This window comes from Mustela nigripes, chromosome 10, assembly GCF_022355385.1.
Source record: "Mustela nigripes isolate SB6536 chromosome 10, MUSNIG.SB6536, whole genome shotgun sequence".
In the NCBI taxonomy this organism is placed as follows: Eukaryota; Metazoa; Chordata; class Mammalia; order Carnivora; family Mustelidae; genus Mustela; species Mustela nigripes.
Genome location: NC_081566.1, coordinates 47,089,069 through 47,111,596, shown reverse-complemented (window position 1 = coordinate 47,111,596; position 22,528 = coordinate 47,089,069). Strand labels below are relative to the sequence as shown.

Here is a 22,528-nt window from a genome sequence, read left to right as displayed (position 1 = left end):
AAAGACATAGTTCAGAGCAAATTTCTTCCATCCCCTTTCCTTTTTTAGAGTCAAAGACATAAATAAATGGAGAAATATGTTGTGTCATGAATTGGAGAATTCCGTACTTTTAAGATTAAAAAATCATATTTCTACACTCCATACATTCAGTGAAATCTCAATAAAAATCCCAGCAGGAATTTTTTTTATTTTTTTATAAACATATAATGTATTATTAGCCCCAGGGGTACAGGTCTGTGAATCGCCAGGTTTACACACTTCACAGCACTCACCATAGCATATTCCCTCCCCAAGGTCCATCACCCCACCATCCTCTTCCAACCACTCTTCCCCCAGCTCCCTTCAGTTTGTTTTGTGAGATTAAGAGTCTCTTATGGTCTGTCTCCCTCCTGATCCCATCTTGTTTCATTTATCCTTTCCCTACACCCCCACATTGCCTCTCAACTTCCTCATATCAGAAAGATCATATGATATTTGTCTTTCTCTGATTGACTTATTTCGCTAAGCATAATACCCTCTAGTTCCATCCACGTCGTCGCAAATGGCAAGATTTCATTTCTTTTGATGGCCCCAGCAGGAATTTTTTATGGAAAACAACAAATTGATTATAAAATTTATGAAGAAAAACAAAAAATTTAGAATAGCCAAAAAAGAGGACAGATTTGGAGAACCAATACTACCTGATTTCAAGACTTACTATAATACTACAATAATTTAGACTGCAGTGTTGGTAAAAGGAACCATCACAGATTATTTGAAAATAACTAGATCCACATATATATTTCTTATATGAATATATATATGAATTATTATGTATCATTATATATTATGTATATTTTCCATATTAAATATATATTAATATATATTTATATTTATTATATATATTACATATATTTCATTCATATTTCTTATAAGAAACACATATATTTCTCACTAAAGAATGGGATTGATCCCATTCTTTAGTAAGAAATTCAGCTAAATAATTATATTTTTATATTTTATCTCCTTTAAAAAACTTTTATATAACCTAATGGAAATCAGTAACAATAAGAAGCTATAATGAGCAGCTATAATGTTTCAGACCCTTTATTAATATCTTTGTCAAACATCATGTTTAATCCCCTAAACAATCTGAAGATTATTATTCCTCTGTTCCAGAGTAGGAAAAAAGTTCAAAAAGATGAAGCTACCCACAAGACTGGGAACTCATCCAGGGTCAAGACTATGTCTGATGGATCTGGGTAACCTCAGAATCAAACACCAGGCCTGACAAGCACTCAGGAAGTGTTGAGCACATGAATAAGACTGACCCCAATCACACATTGAGTAAATTGTGCCACTGGAATTCAATTAGGCCTGTCATAGTACACCCCTATTTAAAGACATTTAATGCTGTTTAGAATAGACCCAAACTCCTTACCTTGAGCTACAAAAAAACCCTTGGCAATCTGACACCCTGCCTGCCACTAGAGCTTAGGACCTTGTCATTAATTGCTGCTTCTACCTATATTAACCCCCACACTCCTCCTCCATCTATACTTGGCTCCTTCCTTCTAGTCATTAGGATCTCGGTTTAAATGCCACCTCCTCAGGCTATCCCTGACCTGCCCCTCCCCCGACCAGCGTAAAATAGCCACCTAGTGACTTCCTATTATTTATAGTCCCATTTTAATTTTTCTAGATTGCGCTTATCATGGTCCAACGTTTTCTTATTTGCTTACTAATATACTTACCGTCTTTCTCCTCTGCTAAATATGCTATATGAACACTCAAGGTTTACACTTTTCCACTTACAACTTCTAGATTTAAAATAACAATGAAAAATACAGAAGTTTGATTATATAGTGTAGTATACTCCTAAACTGGGAAAGCAAGAACCTCATCTATCTTCTTCACCACAATTTCCAGAAAATGGAAAGACTCTGTCATATAGTGGGAACTCAGGTGAGAAACTGAATAAATAAATGATCAATGTTTCATTTCATGAGGTGTTCTTATAGTCCTGCTTACAGGCCCAAATTGAAGAAATAAATCGTGCCACAACCTGTTACTCCAGATCTCTCTGAAATATTTGAGTAATTCCCTGTGTTCTGATACTTCTGTTGTCCATATGGTGCTCCGCCTCCCCTGTCTGGCAGCAGCTCCTAGTAACTAAAGCAAGTCGTAGAAATTAATAGCTGCACCATTGATTCTGAGGCCACACCAGGGGTACCCCCAACAGGTGCCAAGTTTAAATATAGGCTGCAAGAAATGCTCTATTGCCGGTGAAAAGGGGGATCCCAGACAACTGTATGGCATTGGGACTCCACAGGACCAAGTGTCTCTTTAGGGACATTTCTGTTTGTATCAGCAGGCACAACCAAAACAGTTTCTCTTCCACAGACCATCAACTTTGCTTCTTTTATCATAGTAGTAGGTAAAAGAAATTTCTGGAAATTCATGTAAATTGTATAGAACTACTCTATCTTTCTACACCAATTGGCTTGAGAATCCCCCAAATGTCTTATTCTAACCCTAAATCCCCATAGCTTATACATGACCACTCTGCTAATTTTCTAATTTCCTGGTCTTGCTAATAATAGCTCACAGACCAAAAAAAGTTCTTTCATCTGTTGCAAAGTTTCTACAAAAATAGCCCCAGCTTCTTTAAGAGCTGCTGTTGACAAAACCCACGCTGCCCGCTCTGCTTGGTTAAATGCTTATGGGACGTAAAATGAAGTTTGAAGATGTTTCTCCACCTAAACTGTGAATGTATTTTTTTTTCCAGTGTTTGCCCGTATCCACTATTATTTGATGGTAAGTGCTGTACTTTTCAATCTGATACTGACTTGAAAAGGGAACGCCCTTCCCAACTCAACAAACTAGATGGTTTGGAGGAATGGCACGGAGGCAATCCATGCAGGAATCACACTGTCACCCACAAAATAACCAAGGAAATCGCTTCTTCGAGTTTCCTTTGTAACACATTAGTCTTATATAGTCTCAGAATTGAAGATTGAGGAATAGCAATGCCACATGAACCTGGAAGTTTAAAAATGAACTTTGGGACACCTGGGTGGTTCAGTCAGTTGGGCATCTGCCTTTGGCTCAGGTGGTCCTGGGATCAAGCCCCTCACTGGGCTTCCTGCTCAGCGGGAAGTCTGCTTCTCCCTCTGCCTGCTGCTCCCCCTGCTTGTGCGCACTCTGTTTCTCTCTCTGACAAATAAATAAATAAACTCTTTTAAAAAATAAAATAAAAAATAAAAATGAACTTTGTTATTTAGTAACTTAAGATAAGTGACCCACTATAAGATAAAATGAAAAAATGAGGATACAAAATTCTCTAAGTATTTTTCATTTAAAAAAAAGAAAAATGTGGCCATCTCTAGGTATTTGAATAATGCATCATTTTTATTTTATTTTTTCTACTTTTTTGTAATTAAACAAATTCTACAGTGAATATGTACTAGTTTACAATTTTCAATGGTATTTTTATTTATTTTTATTTTTTTAAGATTGATTGATTGAATGATTTGACAGAGAGAGACACAATGAGAGAGGGAACACAAGTAGGGAGAGGGAGAAGCAGGCTTCCTGCTGAGCAGGGAGTCCATGAGGGATCTTGATCCCAGGACTCCCAGATCATGACCTCAGCTGAAGGCAGATGCTTAATGACTAAGCCACCCAGGTGCCCCTTCAATAGTATTTTTAAATGCTTTAAGTATTTCATTTCAGTGCTCACAAATTCTGTATAAGTATTAACATCATCATTGTATAAATAAAAAACTGCTCAGCCAGCAGAGGTCATTTGTTTCAAAGTTTGAATATTCCCTATTTATTGTATTATATTTGTCAACTTTCCAATTAATCCCCCTGCCAACTCCACAGTGACATGTCAGAGAAAGGAAGTGGGGTTATAGTGAAGGTTGAAGGAAGAAGAGAAACGGGGGAGTATATATGTGATACTCATGATTTGGACCAGTTTAGCGGAATCACTGATAAGGTCCCATCATAGTCTTTTTAAGATCAGCAGGGTGAGGCAGGAACAGTCCCAGGCATCAGAATGCTCCCAGCAGTTTGGTTTTGGTGATAAAAACTCCAGCCAGCCGCTCTAATGTTAAAGAAAAGCAAAAGGAACACACGTCACTGGCTGCTAGCTTACCGACAGCAACCTACTATGATTCATTATTTTGGCAAGCGAATTAGAGATAGTAATGTTTTATTTAGACGTTCTGTACAACTTTAGCAATACGCGGAGGTCATGTTTCACAGGACTTCACCAGGGGGACATCACGTAGGTTTTGCAAATGTATCCAAACCAGTAATGAATGATTCCTTTGATTTAAGCATATAATAAAAAAATCATTTTCCCCTTTTTTTGTTGTTGTTAGGTTTTATCGAGGAGCTGTAGCTGGAAAAATAAGAGCCGTAGCATGTTTATTAAACTGATTCATCTATTTATATATCATATCCCACTAATTGCAAAACATTTCTAAATACAAATGTCAGTTCTTAAAGGAAATTATGAAATTCTTTACCACTATCCTCCACAAGGACTGGGGAAAATATGCAATAGCTACTGGCTTTGAGGAAAGACAGCCTTTTTAATTTTTTTTTCTTTCTTCTTTCTCTTTCTCTCGCTGAGAAAAATATAGCTATATTAGGAATACACAGTGACATCAAAGCTTTGGATCACCAGAAAATTCAGTAAGTATGTTACCTCGTTCTAATAAGGATATCCTGTAGCAGGTCTTCTATATAAGTGTGTGTGTGTGTGTGTGTGTGTGTGTGTGTGTGTGTATCTCTGTGTGTTTGTGGAGATCCTGTAATATCAGTTTCAAATGACTCTGACTTTTTTTTACATTGCTGACTATAAAGAAAATATAAATGCTAAAAAACCTATCAGACTTTTTAGGCAAAACTGCTAAATACCACAAATTTTTCTTCAATCAGGAATTATATCATGAAGTTCCACATAAATATTGTGATACTAATGCAAGTTACTTGATTTTATTATTTTATTATAATTTTATTATAATAAATATTTTATTAAGATAACTATATATAATTTCTTTTTCTTTTCCTAAAAACAATCCATGCTTATAAAAAATTCAAACAAGGTATAACGAAAGTAGAAAATCCCACCCTGCCAAATGATACTTGTCTTCGACAATTTATGCTCATTTTGAATAGCAAATCTCTCTGAGCCGACAAAGCCAAATTTAGTCAAAATGGCATTTAAACACTGTTTCTATTGATTCAGCAGGTCACCTGGAACACGTTGAGAACAGGTCACTTGTTGGTTACATGAAGCTATGAATTCTTCATCAATTCATTCGTTCAACAAATATATATATTAAGTATTTGAAATCTCTCCCCAAGCTGTCTACTTACTGCTGCAATTTCATCATTAGAGAGTCATCTGAGAGTAAGTAACTTTTTCCTAAAAAATAAGTTAATTTGTAACAGTAACATTTATTCAATAATTATGGTGCTAGGCTAAGCACTTTGCATATGGTATTTTATTTAATATTCACATTAACCCCCTGGAGTAGGGACTATTTTTATTCCCATATTATAGCTGAGGAATCAAGGACCTACAGAGGCAAAATGACTTGCTCAAAACAAGGTCAATGAGCTATAAAACTGAAGGTCACTGAACTAGGATGAAAAACCTGGAGCCACTTCACTGCCATCTGAACTGCAGTTCCATATCCCTCCACAGTGGAAGCTCTCTGTGGGGAGACAATGTTCCCAATTATTAACATTGTAATACAAATGAGTTGACTAGAGTAATGTTCCTCAGTGGAAGAGGGTGCAGTGGGACAGAGCAATATGATCAGCTGGAGAAAAATGATGGCATTGGACACCTTACCGGACAGGAGACTCCAAAGAGGAGGAAGGAAAAAGAGGCAAGAAATAATTCAAAGATTTAACCTATTTTACAATTACATCTGTGTAGGGGCAAGTTGAATAACTCAGTGGCTTCTGGGTAAAATTCTCCTCATCTAAAAATTATTCTTGTGAGTGGTATCGTATTCTTCCCCTACTTTATGCACAGTAGCAGATTACTGAGTGGTCAAGCCAATTATTAGTATGTTAATCAGGAAAACAAGGATAATCTCATCAACCACATTTCTTTCCTTAACTTTTCAAGTATTTTATAGTATTTTAAAATCAATAATTTTGGAATACATTTTTTTGTGGATACCAATTTTTTGTTCACAACTGTCTAGGCCAGATTATATAAGTTTCTGAAGAAAAACTAAAACAGACAATTGTGAAAAATATTTCTGTCATGTGAATTCTTTCAAAATCTAGATCAATGTTATCCAATGTAGTAGTCATAGGTGACTATCTAAATTAAAAGTAAATCAAATTGGAATTTCAATTCCATTGACACATTAGCCCCATTTCAAGTGGTCATTAGCCATACATGACTGGTGGCTACCGTACTGGAAGCCCAGATATAGAATATTTCCTCTATCATAGAAATTTCTATTGGGCAATGCCAGTCTAGACATAAAGCCACAATGTAAGAGGGCATTGTATTTATATAGCTAATTCACCTGATGAAAGGAGCAAAATAATAAAATGAGCCAGTTTAAGAATAAGAAAAGAGACTTGACAATCAAAATTTGTTGAAGAAAAGGAAAAAATGCTAAATAGTTGACAGCCATTAGGTAATATTATTAAAGTATAGTTTTAACATGTTATTAGTATGTACCATGTTATTAGCTGTTATACCTACTATGCTTACTGGAGTTGAAATCAGTAATATGAAAAGCAAAAAAGAAAACAAGACATTTCAAACTCTGGAAATCATTTCAGTGGGTTAAGGAGACAAAGACCAAGTTGATTGTTTAAAGTTGAGATCCAGGGGCTCCTGGGTGGTGCAATCAGTTAAGCATCTGCCTTTGGCTCAGGTCATGATCCCAGGGTCCTGAGATTGAGCCCCTGAGTCGGTCTCCCTGCTCAAAGGGGAGCCTTCTTCTCCCTCTCCCTCCAAGCCTCCCTGCTACTCGTGCTCGCTCTCTCTCTCTACCCCCCACAAAAAATAAATATAATCTTAAAAAAAAAAAAAGATGAGCTCTAAAGGCTAGAGTCAGGAAAGGAAAACTCCCTGAATGACAGTATGGAAAGAACTGGATAAATTAAAACAATCCCAATGATGTGATAATGAGAGAAATGAAAGAAGAAAATTGCTACAATTCATTATGAAAAATGAATACGATTACATTTGGCAAGTGGGCTCCCAGTACAATTTGCTGCTGGTTACTTGATTCGTCTGATATATTATGAATAATGCAAATACATTATGAAAAGAAAGTTGCAGAGTATAAAATTTGCCTCATTCACTTGCGCAGAACTATTACAAGGAAAGATTGGAGATGAAGAAAACACTGTTCCTGTCACCTAAGAACTTAAAATCTGGACACAGACTTGTAACCACAAAGGCTCTTATTTCCTGGGCACCTCCTTGGTCAGGCAGGAGGCTGTGTTCTTCACACCATGATTTGTCATCCTCACACTATCTCTACGGCCCAGAGGCTCCGAGACTCATTGACTCACCAGTGCATCGCGTTCTAGAGGCAGAAGTACAAAATCACGTTATTCAAGCCATCCCTGATGTCTTGTGGTGAGTTATTTCTGTTCTTACCTAGTTTTACCTAGTTTTATGAACGTGCATAGGTATCAGAAACAACAGCCAAGAGGAGCAAGAGTTATTATACCTATGACAGTTCATAAGTTGAAAGTGTATCAGTAGAGGAACTCTATTAATAACCCATTTCATCAATCAGAATTCTAAGACTCAAAGGGTTTACTTGCCTAACGCCAAGCAATGAGCAAGTGGAAAAGCCCAGGGGGAAGCTCTAGGTTTGCATGGCTGCAAAAACCCAATCCCATTCTATGAATTTTCCCTGGATCCTCTCACGAACAGTATCACAAGACAGAATGAAGCAAGGTGACCCCATCGTCTAATGGAAAGAGCAAGTTTCGACACCTGTTTTAAGCTGGGTTCCTCCAGAAATGGATCCCAGGAAAAAGAATGTTGAGTGTTAGTGGTGTAATTTGGAAAGTGATTCCAGGAAGCTCTGCCAGTGCAGTAGGGAAATGCAATGAGGAGGGAAGTAGTCCGCATAGCCCGCATTAAAGAGAAGATGATTTCTGTAACTGGGGCATAAACTCCAGTGGCCACCTCTGGGAAATGGTTGGAGACCTATTTTCAGAGGTTTATTTTACCCTAAAGAGGAAACTGAAGCATTTATTCTTCAAACTCTCTCTTTTATTTGCTAAGGGTTACTCCCAGGGCCATTAACTCTCAAATCCTTTCAGGACTGCCCCAGGCATGGGCCAAAAAAAAAAAAAAAAAAAACTGGCTTCAGTTGAGGCAGAGAGTCTCAGATGCTGGAAGGCAGAAGCCTTTGACACAGAAGAGCTGGTAGAGATGAGAACAGAAAGTGCCAAGAGATTACGGGGTATGCCTGGGACATGGACTACATCTCTACAATCTCGGACAAAGATAAGCTTGACTTGTGACTCAGCTGCTACATGCTTCATGACTTTGGGCAAACAAGGATCCCATCAAAGATTACACATTTTATTTGGCTGCTGTTATAGCTGTTACGTCTCCCTCTACACATTTTGGCAAAAATCCATGGGAGATGATCTGTACCTCACATGGCACCACATCAGGAGGCTCACCACGTCCAAATGTTCAACCATTAGTTATGCTAATTTCATCGGTGGATAAGATGTTTATGGATAGATCTCTCTGGCACTCGGATTCTTTTTTTATCAAGAGGAATACAAATAGTCATATTGCTGGATTCCTATGAGAAGAAAATGACACAGTCGAAGCAGTTTGGGTGTGGATGCCCTGACTGTATTTGGAGTAAGGAATGTAATTCATCAATACGGTAAGTTACACTCACGAAAAGGATAATACACCTGGAATACGTACAGGGGGAGAAGAGAAGGAACTTCAGATGAATGTGTACTTGACAGCTTCCCAGAAAGACAGAATTTTAAGTCGAGTTTTACGAGCAGATGGAGAAGCACATTCAGGTGTGAGTACAAAGGAGAGCAAATGGAAACTACATAGTACAAAGAGGAGTGTGGATTGGGAAAGACAGGAAAGCCAAGGTGGAGAAACTGTGACGAGGAGAGACTGGGAGAGGATTTAGGTATCACAGTAAGACTTTGGATTTTGTGGTGTAGACAATCAGAAGCCATTGAAGGTGAGATTTTAAGAATCACTTGGCTTGTGTTTCAAGAATATAATGATGCCAGAGATCTTTTATTTGCCCTTCAGGGTCCCTTCTCACTTTCCTCTACCTATTTCTCTGCCCCAGGAAGCCCCGATGTTTGGACCACATCAACAGGTTTTCCTGATTTCTCACTTCTATGTGGTTTGATCCGTGAGGACTCCCAACAGTATCAGAGAGGAGAGCATAGTAAGTGTACTTGCCCCGTCTTCCCTCTTCGGGTTAACTTCACGATGGCTCTGCCTCTCCACCCCAAACAAGGGTTCCTCTGAGAATGTGTTCTCCACAAGACCCTCTCGTTCTTGATTACGGGAAAGAGTCCCTCCCTCTTGAGCCTAGACCTAAAGAAATCCTCCTCCTGCTAGTGGCTTAGGGAAAGCCAAAACCAAGGCTTGGGTCTTGCCCATACCTCACCATACCTTTGTGCGTAGACCCCTTTATTAAGTTCTTGAATTCTCTCATTTGAGTTATCATATGTTTCCTGCTACATATATTAATAGAACCAAAAATTACTCCGGGAAACAGACCCTCAAAATAAGTCTAGGATTGATTTGCTTAACCATCCGAGGATCTTAGAAGAATGCAGTTTGGATAATCTTACCAAGAGAGAACTTCTGTCTAGCCACAGTACTGGCAGAGAGAAAGGAGAACTGGTAATGCAACATGTGGCAGAAGAAGGAAGCTCTGGTTACCCATCGATGCTGCGTCCAGGTCCAGATGTAGGGACTGTAACAACTCCTGTTTGTGTTCCTTTTTATTTCTTTTGCCTTTTCTCCCCTGCTGCCTTATATGAAGAAACCCAGAAGTTACTAGTGGTTTAGTTCTGGACACAAGTAGACTGAATTGACATCACCCCATGATGATTCAGTAGCAGATGAGATTTCTTGTGTTCCCTGTGAACACAAGGAGACAAAACCTTTTCCCACAAATAGAAAAGGATGCTAAGGGGTCAAAGGACTGATGGTACAAGATGTTCTATTTACCACTGCAGACCCAAGAGGCTGTTCCCAATGGGTTACACCTTGTGCCTCCTTTGCCTTCTAGGCTGCAGTTTGGTTCTTGCATGATCCTCACAGGAGATTTGACAAAAGGATGAGAGTGAGGGTGGGGAGGGCATGTATTCTTCTGCTCCCATTCTGGGAGTTGTCTCTGGCTAGTTGCCTCTCATGACCGAAGGACACAGTTCCTGCCATGGAGAGTGCTAGAGATTGAATTGCGTCCCCACTCCCCAAATTTGTATGTTGAAGCTCCTACTGTATCTGGAGTAAGGAAGTAATTGAGGTTAAATGATGTCATAAGGGTAGAGTCCTGATCGATAGGATTCGTGTTCTTAGAAGAAGAGATGTCAGAGAACCTGTTCTCTCGTGAGCGCTCACTCTCCATCTCTGTCTTGCCTCTCCATGTCAGAACACAGTAAGAAGGAAGCATCTGCAAGCCAGGAAGAGAGATTTTACCAGAAACAAAATTGGCTGACACGTTTATCTCAAGACTTCCCAGCCTCTGGAACTGTGAGAAAAATAAGTTTCTCTTTTTTAAATCACCCAGGCTATCGTATTTTGTTCTGGCAGCTGAAGCTGACTAAGACAGTAGGTGTCTCTATAGGACACTCTTTTCAGGCTTTTGTAACAATTCCCTGACTTGTCACTTCAGACTTGTGGACAATTAACAGCCCCACAACTCCTCTTCATTTCCCTCATGGGCACACATTTTTATCAACAGTCTCTCTGTTTAGCCCTTCTTTTTTATCCTATTTTTAAGCATGTCATCTTTTTCCCGTAGGGCCTCAACTGACTCAATAACTCTAGATTTCATGTGAAAGATGAAATGAATAATGTAGGAAATTAAAGGCAGAGGGACTGGTTCAGATCCTTTCTCTTCTAATAAGTATTTCCTGAGCACCTGCCTCAGGCACCATTCTACAACAGGATAGGAGAGAGACAAAGTCCCTGTTTCCGGAAGTTTCCATTTCAGTATGGGAGATAAATAATAAATAAGTAAACAAATAAATGAGGCAATTTCAGGCTGTAACCTGAGCCCTTCCAGAAGTACACAGTGTGATGAGACGGGAATAAAACGCTTGAGCATGCTTTTAGATAGGTTGATCCAAAAGGCCTTGGAGAAGATGACAAAAAAAGAGATTAAGAAGCTAAAATCAATAATACTTAATAAATGTTTACATATGAATTATGTAAATAATTTCATATTTGTGCATTCAAATTATGAATAATTATTCAAATGAATTCAGAATTATGTATTATGATAAATGATTACATATGAAAAATAAAGAAGAAAATGTCACTTAAGATAATCCCAAGATTTCTATCTGAGTAACTAGGAGGAAACAGCACCACCTCCATCCATAACAGATGTGAAATGGGCTTGTGTTCTCTGGCAGGGCTCGGCAAACTACAAATTCATCCCACCCCTCCTGTTGTAAACGAAACATTGTTGGAACCCAGGCGCACTGTCATTTATTTGTGGTCAGGTTGCTTTCCGATTTCAACAGTAGAGCTGTATAGTTTCAGCAGAGACTGAATGGCCTGCAAAGGTCAAAATACTATCTGACACTGTCTATGGGAAGTTTACTGCCCTCTCCTCCGTGCCATGTTGCCACATGATATAAGGAGCTGAAAGGTGGTCCACTTCCTCCAAGAATCTTCTGGTAGCTACAGGGACCCTTCCCATCGTTGAATGAATGGGAGGAAAAATCACACTCCAGCTTCATCAGTACAACATGAGAGTGGGTAATCCTACTTTTTCAGTCTTTGAATAAACTTGTCCAGGAACTCTGCTAGAAATGCCCAGTCTGTGATGAAGAAACAAAGGGAAAAGAAAGCTTCACCCCCTCGCCTGGGGCAGAACTCTGAGTGAATTTCTGCCCGACCCAGCAACCTCTAGTTCTCGGCAGGCTGCTGTTTCTCACGTCCCCACCCCTCCTTTCTCCCTTGTACTGTTGGTTCTGGCTGATAGTAACGCCTAATCCACCCAACAACATCGAGAGCAGAGCAAATGACTGGGATCCGAGAATCCTCTCTGGCCTCCTGCCATGCAGCCTCTGAAGAAGGCTGTACCCACTGCCTACAAGACTAGATGGAAGCTTCAGCTTCCAGAGGAGCAAATATTATCCTAACATGGGTCAAAGTTGCAGGCAAGTCTGTTGATACACTATGTCATCTATAAAGTAACCTGTTGCAAAGCTGAATGAACACTAGCCCCAAGGATGTTTGAAATCATATGAAGTATTTTATTTCAAAATAAAACTGTGTCCACAAGATTATCTCTGTTCATATTTTAAGATTTGAATCTAATAAACAGCACAGGCTGCTCTCACATCATCTGCTTCCCCCCGCCTTGTTACCACTTCTTTGTATGTATTTTTTTGTGTTACTATTTTTGGCCTTGCTTTTAGCCACAGGATTGAGCCTGAGAGCAAGCAGATAGAACTCAAGAAAGATGGATGGTGGTTTAAATTTATTCTGCCAGGGTAAAGGCCCAAACAAGCTTCTCCTGTCCAAAGAGCACTCAAAGCTGGTTAACTAATTGCCGATTGTGAGTGACCATAAACACGTGATAGATTTGCGGGATTCGAGTCATAACGTTCATAGTGTAAACTCTCCCATGGCTGATCGTAAATTCATAAGTTTTAGAGCAAAATAGCTGTAGAGAGTATCAGATAAAAGCACATATAATCTGAGTATTAAATGAACTTGAGCAGGGCGCCCGCGTAGCTCAGTCAGTGAAGCCCCTGATTCTTGCTTTTGACACCAGTCATGATCTTGAGGTGCTGAGATCAAGCGCTGCTTCGAGCTCCATGATGGCTGTGGAGCCTGCTTAAGATCATCTCTCTCAGGGCGCCTGGGTGGCTCAGTCATTAAGCGTCTGCCTTTGGCTCAGGTCGTGATCCCAGGGTCCTGGGATCAAGCCCTGCAGGGGGCTCCCTGCTCAGCAGGAAGCCTGTTTCTCCCTCTCCGACTCCCCCTGCTTGTGTTCCTTCTCTCACTGTCTCTCTCTCCCTCTCCCTCTCTCTCTCTCTCCCCCCCATCATTTAAATGAATAAATAAAATCTTAAAAAATAAAAAAGATCGTCTCTCTCCCTCTGCCCCTCCCTTCTCTCTAAAAAAAAAATAAAAGTAATAAATGAACTTGAGTGGTGGCCCTACTCTTTGTCCCCACTGGACAAGTCTAGTATAGTTTCTTATTCGAAAGTGCAGGGTTTGCATTGATTCCACAGAGTAACTTCCAGTAGTAAAAGTCTATGAATTTCATTCTGGTCTAGTTTAACCCCTTATTTTATAGATGTAGAAATTAGCACGCACAAAGATAAACTCTAAGCATGTTAGTCGTATAGCTGAGTTTGGAATCAAAGTCTTTGATAGTTTATTTTAAATTAAGTGTGTGTAGGCACCTGCATGTGTGTAGGTGTTCTGAAAAGTTCAAGATCATAGGAATATAATACATCTGGCACCGGGCTTACCTATGTATGAATTTCTGCATCTTTCTGTTCTTAGAACAGAAGGGACCATAGAGATTGTGCAGGGACACACTACTCATTGTATAAGCAAGAACTTGTAAGACACCCCACTGGACTACCAGAGCAGGGGGCACATCTCAGACCCTAGAATATCCAAAGGCCTGGGTGGTATTTGCACTTTTTTTTTTTTTTTCAATGTTCCAAGATTCATTGTTTATGCACCGCACCCAGTGCTCCATGCAATACGTGCCTTCCATAATACTCACTACCAGGCTCACCCAACCCCCCACCTCCTCCCCTCCAAAACCCTCAATGTTTCTCAGAGTCCACAGTCTCTCATGGTTTGTCTCTCCCCTCTGATTTCCAACTCCCTTCTCCTCTCCTTCTCCCAATATCTTCCGTGTTATTCCTTATGTCCCACAAGTAAGTGAAACCATATGATAATTAACTCTCTCTGCTTGACTTATTTCACTCAGCATAATCTCTCCATTCCCATCCATGTTGACACAAAAGTTGGATTTTCATCCTATCTGATGGAGGCATAATACTACATTGTAGATATGGACCATATCTTCTCTATCCATTCCTCTGCTGAAGGGCATCTGTGCTCTTTCTACAGTCTGGCGATTAAAATGGCCATTGCACTGACTTTTAAACCAAGTGGTATTTCTCAAATTTTCATGTTAATGAATGACTTACCAAAAAAGCTACTGATTAAATGTCATTTGGTGAGTTTTTTCCTAATGAAAAATCATTTTCTAGGAATCACTAAGGCTTAGTATAATGACTTTATTGTGGCATTATTTTAATTTTACTATAGAAATAAGGATTATGCCAATTTCCTTTGCCTCAGAAGTCTTGGAATGGAAAATTCTGCTTATGGAAGCACATGTTTGTTGGATAATTTTAAAATAAAATTGTACTTTTAAATAACACGGGTCTCCATCACTCGAGGCATTTCATCAAGAACATACCCACTTAGTAAATTTGTTGTTCTGAAATGCAAATGTGCTTTTACCAATTTCATTCACTGACAAAGGAAATCTTGTAACAAACAATAGGAATCAGCCTATTTATTCCTGATACTTTGTTTGGCACTATGTATGCATAATTTAAGTCAAAATGTTACTGTCCTGCGGAAGACATGTATAGACATTTCTCCAAAGAAGACACACAGATGGCAAACAGACATGTGAAAAATCCTCAGGATCACTCATTATCAGAGAAATGCAAATCAAAGCTACAATGAGGTATCACCTCACACCGGTAAGAATGTTTAAAATAGAAAACACAAAAAACCACAAGTGTTGGCGAAGAGGTGGAGAAAAAGGAATTCTCATGAGGGGAATCCAAACTGGTACAGCCACTGTGGAAAACAGTATGAAGTTTCCTCAAAAAATTAAAAACAGAACTACCCTATGGCCCAGTAATTCCATGACTCGGTAAATACACAAAGAATAGGAAAACACTAATTCAAGTTCAATGTTTATAGAAATATTATATACAAGAGCCAAATTATGGAACCAGCCCAAGTGTCAGTAGATAAATGGATAAAGAAGAGGTGGTGTGTGTGTGTGTGTGTGTGTGTGTGTGTGTGTGTGTTATCATATATAACATATATATATGATATTACACAGACAATGGAATATTACTCATCCATAAAGAAGAATGAACTCTTGCCATTTACAACAATGTGGATGGATCTAGAAGGTATAGTGTTAAGAGAAATAAGTCAGTCAGAGAAAGTCAAATTCCATATGATTTCACTCATATGTGGAATTTAAGAAACAAAACAGATGAACAGAGAAAAAAAAAAAACCCCGACAAACACAAAGAGCCTCTTAGCTATAGAGAACAAACTAGTGGTTACCAGAGGGGAAAGGTAAATGGGAGAATGGGTGAAATAGGTGAAAGGGATTAAAAGTGCACTTACCTTGATGAGCACTGAATTATGTATAAAACTGCTGAATCACTATATTGTACACCTGCGACTAGTATATTAACTGTACATTAACTATGCTGGAATTTTAAAAAATTAAAATTTAAAAATAAAAGTTTATTCCATCGACTAAAGTCACTGAAAAAATAATCACCGCCTTAGGAATAAATGTTCAGTACAGGATTAATTAAAAACACTGTGACACATTCATAAGGCGGAAGACTATCTACTTAAAAATGTGTTTTGGGAAAAATATATATATTTGTATAAATGAAAATATTCATTAATAATTTAAAAACTAGGTTACAAACTATTTGCTTCCGATGGCCCCCATTTTCTAAGTCAGTGTATAAAATTCTAAAAGTGGATTACACCAAAAAATTCAAGTCAATCTGGAGTAAAATGTTTTCCTGAAAATTTTTTTAATATGATGTTATTTTTTTCTTTATCTGGAAAAATTCATTCTTAACATTCTTATTTCCACCCACTCTACAAAAGTCACCACTTCCTTCATCCTCATCAGAATTGATAAGAATTTGAAACTGTATCATTCCATTTCTTGTTACATTCAAATTTAAAAGCTTCATGGTTCAATTACAGTAAGGGAATCTGAGAGTCTAAAGCGTATTTGTCTCTGGTTTGTTTTTCCACTTAATGAGGAAGTATACAGTTCTGATAATATAAAAATGATTCAATATGAATCAATTTTCAAAATACCATAAATCATAGATATTGCAACTTCAAAGCCAATGTTTCTTCCTTGTATAACTGGAAAAGAGGAAACCTTACACACACCCTGTTCTAATTCCTGACCCCTAGGGCTGTTTTGTACTAAAGAACCGTAATTGCCTTGCTGGGGTTACAGAGAATGATGTTGGGACATCCTGACTAGCCTAGAAAAGCCATCAGGAAGGAAAGAAAAAGAAATGTCAAAGCTTTGACCTTGTCTTTGCGTCTCTACCCATAGAAGGCTTTGGAAGGGGCCCTGGTTTCTTGTGTTAGGTGAGCTTTGGGACTAAATCTGGACCCAGGGAGGTGGAATAGGATGAAGAATTACATTGAAATGTACAGAATAATAAGTCCCTGTATGGATACTGTAGTAGATGCTGTGGGATGCCCACCAGTTCTGCTCAGATCTACTTTGCTGGGCTTATTCATCCATTATCCCTGCTGAGGGTGTTGGTTTCCTGTGGCTCCCACTTTCTCCCCTCCTCCAAGCCCTCTGCTGAGCAGAGCCAAGCCTAGGAGCTTGACCTGTTCTCTCCCCCTACAGAGCCTGCATCCCCCATCTAACAAAAACTACAAAGATAAAGCCCCCTTACCTCTAAGAAGGACCACTCCCCAGAGCAATTTCACACTCCACGACCCAAGCCCCACTATCCCACTGCACCCCTGGATGGGGCCAAGACTAGACTTCACTTTGGATTCTATTTTTACCCAGCTCCATCCCTCTTCTGCCCTGCTTACTCAGTCTCTGAGAGGTTTCTTCTCTGAAGAGCTAGCCCTCAACAGAGCACAGGAATCACAGTTCCTGGCTCAACCTCTGCCTCTAGGGAGCCCAACCTAAGACAGAGATTTTGACTTGAGGAAATGATTTTATTTCCTGACCAAGTATCTGGATTCCTGCTGTGGATCAACAGGGACACAATGATTGGAGTTATTTATTTTAGGCAACTACCTGTGGAGGATGCAGTTCTGCCTGACCCTCCAAGCTGGCCTGGGCTATATGCTGGGTTGCACTGTATCCAAGGAGTAAGACTGATCTTTGGGTCAGTGTGTCAGAGCATCCCTGTGTCTGCAAAGGGCTGTGGGTGCTGATGGGGAAGACAAACCACCCTTTTCCCTTACACACTTGGAGGAATGCCAAAGGCCAGGCTGAAGGGTCCAACAGAACCCCTCCCATCACCATAGCTGTCTAAACTGAATAATGGCAATCACTGTCCCCACCCATCATCTGCAGCAGGAATGGCTCCCAGGGCAAGACGAAACCTGTGGCAAGGGGCTGGGAGTTTTTAACAGAAAAGGGGGACAAAGATTCTGTACAGTGTGAAATGTTCCTCAACACTACGGACAATCTGAACTCCATTCTTTATTTCTTCCCCCTATCTGAAAAGCACTTCCTTCTTACAGCTTCTCTAAATCCTGGGCACACGTCACCTGATGTGTTCTATGTTCTCCACGTTCTGCGTCATTCCAACACTCCTTGCCACAGAAATCTCTCCTCTTTCTCACTTTATACAGCTCTTGTTGTCTATACCACCCTCTTAACAGATATTCTCATGCACTGTTCCTGATATCTTTATCTTTTTGTCCCTTTTTTCCAACTTACTTAAAAGTCCTTGAGGATAAGGACTATACCCTATACAGAATCTCCCTAAAGGTTATGCACATTACAGGTTAACAAGTAAATATTTATTAATGATGTTGACATGTATATTCATTGCTGGGTCTGCAAAATGATATGTTTTTATGTGGATAACAGGATTTTGTGAGGTCTGCTAATGAAGATCTTTTCCTGCTCTAGGAGATTATCAATGATTGCAGGGATTGAAGAGAAATTAGTGTTTTGTTGAAAGCAGAGATAGTAAAAATTAAGTTCTGGCCCCAGGTACAAGAGGGGATGAGCTGGTTGGCCAGCCTTTACTCACAGGAGATAAAAGAGGGAACTCCATGCCCCCAAAGCAGGGCTGTTTTGTGGGTGGAGGTGGCTAGGTATGCAGTGTTTGAAAGACTGAGGCCATTCTCTTCCATTAACATCCTTTCTGACTGGTTTCTGTCTCAAAAACTGTGCTCTAAATTCAAGAGACTTGTTTTTGAAGTTTTTGTGTAACCAAGAGTTGGTGGCAATGGTACTTTGTCCCCATCCCAGTGGGATGTCCTCTGAGCCACCAGAATGACCAGTCTGCCCCAGGGCTATTAAAGCACAGGGGAGAATTACTATGGCAGAGGGGAGCCAAGTACCCTCCCAGAAGTACGTGAGGTAGTACTTGCTGATGCCTTCAGGCTCCAGAGTTAGGACGACAAAGACTCCAGCCTTGGTTGGTCAACAGAGTGCTGCCTGTTTCAAATGAATGTTTCGTGTAACTACCAACTAAACATCCACAAATGTGGTAACCAGGTCCCGAAAAAGACTATTACTACTACTTAGAAAAGCTCCTTGAGATTGGGTCCCTTATCAGCAGGATGGGAAGGGGCCTCTGCCTTCCCACACCAAGAGGACAAATTGCAAAAGCAGTTGCAAGTGGTTTCTCCTTATCTGTCCATGGGGATATGTTCCAAGATGCCCAGTGGATGCCTGAAACTGTAGAGAGTACCAAACCCACTATATACTATGTTTTTTCCTACACATACTTATATAAGATAAATTTTAATTTATAAATTAGGCGCAGGAAGAGATTAACAACAGCAACTAATAATATAATACAACAATTATAACAATAAGCTGTGATAAAAGTTCAGTGAATGTGGTCTCTCTCTCTCAAAATATTGGTACTCTATTCACCCTTCTTCTTGGGACAATGTGATATGGTACAATGCTTATGTGATGAGACGAAGTGAGGTGAATGACGTAGGCACGTGACATAGTGTTAGGTTGCTTCTTGACTTTCGGACCATACGTCAGAAGGAGGATCACCAGCTTCTGGACTGCAAGTTGACCCTGGGTAAGGGAAACACGGCCAAGCGAAACCATGGATAAAGGGGGGACGACTGCGTGAAACGGAAAGCAGACAAAAACCTCACCATCAGTGACATGTGGCTGTCCCACCACGTCCACCAGATGCACCTGGCCCTTCTTCACCCCAACACTGCAGAAGCAAGCTTGGGAGAGGGCAGGGGGCGCTGGCAGAAGCACCCTGAGTTGAACAGGAGATTGGAGTTTGTTTGAGGTTAAGATGATTAAAACATAGTAATCAGTACTGGTTACATAATCTTCAGGGCCCTGTGCAAAATGAAAACATGAGGCTCCTCATCCTAGAAACAAGAAAATTCATCCTTGAAGATGCTCAAATTTAAAGCTTTTTCCTTCCATTCATGGCCTCTCAACCTGTCAGTGAGGTTTGTTTGGTTTTTTTTTTTTTAATTTTTTTTTTTTTTTTAATCTATCTGACAGAGATCACAAGTAGGCAGAGAGGCAGGCAAAGACAGAGGAAGAAGAGCAGACTTCCTGCTGAGAAGAGAGCCCCATGCGGGGCTCGAACCCAGGACCCTGGGATCATGACCTGAGCCAAAAGCAGAGGCTTTAACCCACTGAGCCACCCAGGCGCCCCTGTCAGTGAGGTTTTTTATTCTTTTCCAATGTCACTCTCCCTCAGGCACAAGAATGCCCAGGCCACATGTGAACCCTCGCAGGCTTCAGGGGCCCCGAAGGGGGGGCATGCTGGACTTGTACCGTACAGCTCCCCAATTCCCCTTCCCACAAGCTGCTAGATCCCCAAGGATGTTGCAACCTCAGCGCTAGGATGCACTATGCCCCTGGATGAGGGATGGTGAGGGACTCCCTCCAGCTATAGTGTCGGGACACCTGACACAATGTGGTGCTGCTAACCCAAGGCAGGGTGCACCCTAGCTGTGCCCATGCGGAGACCGTGGGGATGCCGGCTCCACAAGGTCCCCACTGGGAACAGAGGGCAGCAGCAGTCACCAGGTGGAGGTAGGAAGGGGAGTGTGTGCATGGGGCCTGGGACTCTAAGGGATGGAGAAGTGAACCTGTCACTTGATGAACCTGTCCCAGGGAAGGAGCAGGAGATCTCCACATAGGGCAAGGCTCCAAGCCCCAGTGCCTGCTCTACTCCTCATCAGACTTCACTTACAAAGCATGAGTCCAAAGACAACATTGTTAAGAATTTCAAGATGACAGCTGGAGACTATTAAGCTCCCAGCCCGAGCCCGTGTGAGAATGAGGACCTGGAGGGTGGCCCTGGTTTTCGCACACAGCTGGCCCAGACAATAGTTGAAATAAGATTTTGTTAATTCTAAAACTGACGGGAAACGTTCTGAGTAGGCCTGAAATGTCATTAAAAGAACCTGTTAGCCAGCAGGAAATGCTAGTTTAATATTGGTAGTTTGGGGGGAAACATTTTTTTCCTATTTATAGGTTCAGGAGCGAAGACTCCTCAGGCACACCGGGATCACTCCCGTTTCTGCCCGGCAGATTTTAACGTGCAGTCCTTCCATGCGTCCCCTGCCTTCGTCTCCTTGCCGAGCTCTGGTCCTTTCCCTTCTGAGCCGTCTCTGTAGTTCTTTCTGCCTCCCACGCCCACCCAGCGCCCCATGGTCGCGTGCTGGATTCGACGAGTCCCAAAAGGCCACCAGATACCGGAACCTTCCCCAGCCTGCCCACGTCCCACTGCCAGACAGAAATGCGAGTGATCCTGGTGTGCCTGAGGAGTCTTCACTCCTTCATCCCCACCCCTGCCCCTTACTAGATTTTTTACTCTAATGACCTTTCTGGGCCTTACGTTGCTCATCCTATAAGCTTGTTTAAGGATTAATTAAGGTCAAGGGGATAGACTGGAATTTATACTCCTCTTTGCAAAGCTAGGCAGGCCAGGCTTCTCTCCGCCAGGCTATAAGGAATGTGTCATTCTGTAATTTTGTATAATTCAGCAATTTTCCGAAAGTGCAGATCGCCTGGACCTAATAGATGTTTCCACAGCAGTGCTGCCTGCTAAGATTCGGTCTCATCCCTCTTATATGGGAATACAATGTTTACACCTCAAGAAGGCTTTGGGCTGGGGCCCAGAAGTGCTATAACAGGCCAGAGCCGGACCTTAAAAGGACAAGAACAGAGAAGCCCAGGAGATAGATAAAATCAGAATTGTACCCAATGAAAGACTTTTATAGTGGCCAAGGTCACATAAGGCAAGGCACAATGATTTTGTAGGTATATATGATGTAGTTTGTAATACAAAAAAAAAACACGAGTGCAGTCCAGAGCTGCTCTTATAAGACAGGTTTCCTCTGTTTGTTTTCTAAAGTGTCCAATAGAAAATTTTATTTAGAGGACACTCTTAACACATCTAAGCCTTTACACCATGGACACTCAATAAATGTTAGAATGCAGAGTATTTTAACACACGTAATTTGGAATCACAGGCAGTTATAAAAAAACAACCACCAAAAAACCCAAAAGTCATCAAATCAGTGTTTTTTTAAGAGTTTGAGGGAAACTTGTAAAGTAGTTCAGGCCTGTCATTCTGTGGAAGCAGTGATTAAGCGTTGGTGAGGGTAAGTAACATGCTGAAACTACATAATGACAGAAGTGGTTATGACCGAGTCTGAGGCCTACAGTCTATACCTTCTCCTGGACACGGTATGTGTGCATTGCCCCTGGAGTGTGCCAGCTGATGCAGAGTATTTGATATGATTGTTGAATTTACACATTCATTTTATAAATAGTTGACCCTTTAATAACACAGGGGCTAGGAGTACCGACCCCACGTGCAATCTTAAAATCCATGTACGGGGGCCCCTGGGTGCCTCAGACATTAAGCATCTGCTTTCAGCTCAGGTCATGATCCCAGGGTTCAGAGATCGAGTTATGCATTGGGCTTCCTGCTCAGTGGGAAGCCTGCTTCTCTCTCTCCCACTCCCCTGCTTGTGTTCCCTCTCTTGCTGTCTCTATCAAATAAATAAATAAAATCTTTTTTTTGGTTTTTTTTTAGATTTTATTTATTTATTTGGCAGACAGAGATCACAAGCAGGCAGAGAGGCAGGCAGAGAGAGAGGAAGGGAAGCAGGCTCCCTGCTGAGCAGAGGGCCCGATGTGGGGCTTGATCCCAGCACCCTGGGATCATGACCTGAGCCGAAGGCAGAGGCTTTAACCCACTGAGCCACCCAGGCGCCCCAAGTAAAATCTTTTTTAAAAAA

At 40.8% G+C, this 22,528-nt stretch overlaps 1 long non-coding RNA gene across 3 annotated transcripts in view; it reads right to left on the bottom strand.

The window, feature by feature from the left end:
- Positions 1 to 22,528, bottom strand: part of LOC132026188 (uncharacterized) — a 105,494-nt gene that overhangs the window by 35,167 nt on the left and 47,799 nt on the right. Inside the window, exon 3 of one of the 3 annotated variants that reach the window (XR_009406819.1) lies at positions 3,364 to 4,090. The exons of the other annotated variants lie outside the window; for them this stretch is intronic. This is a non-coding gene — a long non-coding RNA (uncharacterized LOC132026188). Of the gene's footprint in view, positions 1 to 3,363; positions 4,091 to 22,528 lie in introns of those variants that run through there. 3 annotated transcript variants of the gene reach the window in all.